Raw genomic sequence first — 3279 nt, 5'->3', positions numbered from 1 at the left:
CTTTTCATCCTTTTAATATTTCTATAACATTATTATATTTTTTTACAATGTTTTAAAATAAATTATATCAGAATATTCACGATATCCAGCAGTTCTTGAATATCCTTAGATTCTAGAATTATACTAAAATTTAATGTATTATGGAAAATTCCTAGAAAACTCCTGAAATTTAAGGGCTGCTCTGAAATTTATTCTTTTTAAAAAAATCAGATAATTAAAGAGAGAAATAATTTTAAAAATTGTGTTTGGATATAAGTCTTCCCTTAAAGATGTAAGAAGTTATCAACAGAAAATTTTTTTTTAATTTAATGTCTAAAATAGAACGTAACAGAAAAATCGTTTATGGTAACGGAATATTGTTTAATATTATTTATAAAGCAATAAATAATATTGTTAGCGTTTTAATTTATTCGTCACACAAAGCGTCCTAATTTATACAAGCATACAAAGAATACAAAGCATACAATAGTGTGCGAATCGATGCAAATTAATTAAATAATCAAAATTAATCGATACAGCCTGGAAAAACCAGGATTTTTACATGGAATGTCTTAGAATTATTCTTAAATTGACTAACCAGATTTTGCTATGGACACCATGTTATTATAATTGATATATGCAAAGACAAATGATCTGATCGGATTAAATAATAATTCTGGTACAAAAAGGACGAATCAGAATTTTCTGGATAAATAAAATTCTGATTAATATAATTATTCTGGTAAAAATAAAAATTCTAGTAGATTTTATCAGAAATATTGTGTCAACTAGAATTTCGGTTATCTCAACTAGAACTCTCATAAGTTTAACCAGATTCTGGTACGATATGTATGGAAAGATTATTGGATTTGATTTTAGCCGTTTGTTTTTGATAAGACGCAGACATCGACCTTAATGAAGACAACGTGACTCATCGCATGTCTCGCTGTATGTTGACCGTCTCGTCTTACGAATTCGATCCATCGCCAGGCGCCGCACGCAAACGAAGTACGTGCCTAGCTCATCAAGAAATAAGAGGTAAGCATCATTTCCTGTCTACTACACCAAATACCGACTCTTGCGTGGTCTCTCTTCTCGAAAGTTAATTAAATTTCATCTAGAAATCTTGTTTGTAAAAAGTTGTTCCATCAAGGAAACTTCTAAATAGAAAAATTTTAGATAAATGCAGGTTTAATCTCCGATCCTCTTAATCTTTGAAGTATTCCTTAAAAAGTCATTCCTTAAAAAAGTGATCTCTTAAAAATATAGGTAAATAATGCATATGTACGCGCAGGTATGAAGATTGTCTCATTTTATTTAAGATCAATCTACAATACACTTTTTGCTTCTCGTTTTTTGCTTTTATACAGCTTATCTTTTTCTCTCTTTGCGATCTTTTTATCAAAAGTGTTTTTTTGTCACGTGTTAGTCTCTTTCAAAATTTGTTTTTTGTCTAAAGCGACAAAAAAACAAGATAAGAGATAAAAATAAAAAAACGTAAAGAGTCAGAAACAAGAGGCAAAGAGCACATAGCTGTAGATTAGCTTCTAATTTCCCGTACGTGGCAGAGAATTGGTTGCAAACAGGATTATGCCACATATTTCAAGATTACGTTTATATGGAATATTTACGTGTTGTTTACATTAAATTTACACGAATCTTTTTACGTAGACAATACACAAGTAATGTAAAATATGTATTATAAATTGGATAATACAATATAGAAAGAAGTAATTAAATTTTATGATTATTGTTAATATATTTGACTTTAATATTAATAAATAAAAACGTATAAGCGAGAACAGAAGTTTAGTGCAGTTCAGTGCAACGATAAAGAATATAAACTTCGATAATCTATAGATTGTTCATATAAATGACATGTGAAACATATTATAGTCTATGTAATTTACATTGATTACGTTTATCAGAAAACGCAATTTTGCAACTGTTGTAAAATTCTTTAATATAATTGCTTTATACATGTAAGTCCAGTGGGGAACTAAAGGTAAGGTCAATTATTTTAAAGAATTTTACAACAGTTTCAAAAAGTTGCTTTTTCTGCTGGAACGCAGCTATTGCATTCGCGTAGAAGCAGATTATTATATTTTGCGCGTAATTGCACGAACCTTGTCGCAAGATTCATATTGTTTAATAAAAGCCGCAATTACTTCGCTCTTTTCGTCTGAATATCGCACGAATGACCGTGTACGTCGTCGCGACGACGCGGATGTTAACGGGAGCTGGGGACAGACGTTACAATAATAGACGGAGGCGTCTCACGAACGTCAGGGAAAGATCGCGAAGGAGCACGCAGCTGGTGACGGAACGCGACGGCTCTCTCGATTATCATCGTCTTCGACGAGGACGGTGGAAAGCGGAGAGCGCCGCTTTAAAGAGTGACTCAACGAGATAAAATCCCCAGCGTCTTGCCTCGTCCGTGTACTTTTAGAATCTTCTTAAGAGCGACATCCTGCTTTAAACCTCGCGATACGCGGCAGAGAAAATGGATCCGTGCATTCCGTGTGTTACAGCCAATTACGTGTTGTTGTAAACTTAAAACGACTAGCCATTACGATTTAAGTACGCATTCTCTCCCATCAGACTTTCTCATGTGAAGGAATGTCAAATGTTATTTACAGATTTCCATTTAAATAATTCTATTATTATATTTTTATAAAAAAATGCACGAAATTTAACAAGACGTAAAAAAGTATTTTAAGTTACGAAATAATTGAAATTAACGTATGCTAAACGACAGAGTGATTTTAATTTAGCTAGCTGTACACGTAATTATCTAAAAAGGTCCGGCTAAGTGATTAAACTGTAAAATTAATATAATTAAACTACGCTAATCTTATATTTTATTTATTACATCCTGACGTTTGCATGCGTCGGTGATAATTATAGATATTAACAGACCCGCATGTGTGTTGCCCTAGAATTCATGTGACCGAAACGCTTCCGTTAAACGTGATACCTTCGCCTGCATTCAACTAGGAGGAAGTACACTTTCCAAAAAAAAAAAGAGTCCTCCTGTTACGGTTCCGGTGAATGAGCTCAAGGTAATCCGATATCAAGAATAATCGTACCGTCGCGCGTCGTGACGCATTGAACAATATTTTGCACGCAAGTCATAATTAGCTTGCAGCTTCCGGGAATTAATTTGCAATGGTGATTAATACCGCGTTATTATTCGAAGGCTTAATCTCGCAGTTTTGAAAACGCTGAAAAAAATGTTGCCAATAAAAAGGAAAACGACTATTCGCTTTAATGATCGGAAGAACTGCGAAATGCATTCGG

The sequence above is a fragment of the Trachymyrmex septentrionalis genome, unplaced genomic scaffold (assembly GCF_001594115.1).
Source record: "Trachymyrmex septentrionalis isolate Tsep2-gDNA-1 unplaced genomic scaffold, Tsep1.0 scaffold13, whole genome shotgun sequence".
NCBI lineage: Eukaryota > Metazoa > Arthropoda > Insecta > Hymenoptera > Formicidae > Trachymyrmex > Trachymyrmex septentrionalis.
Note: the sequence above shows the minus strand (reverse complement) of the source record.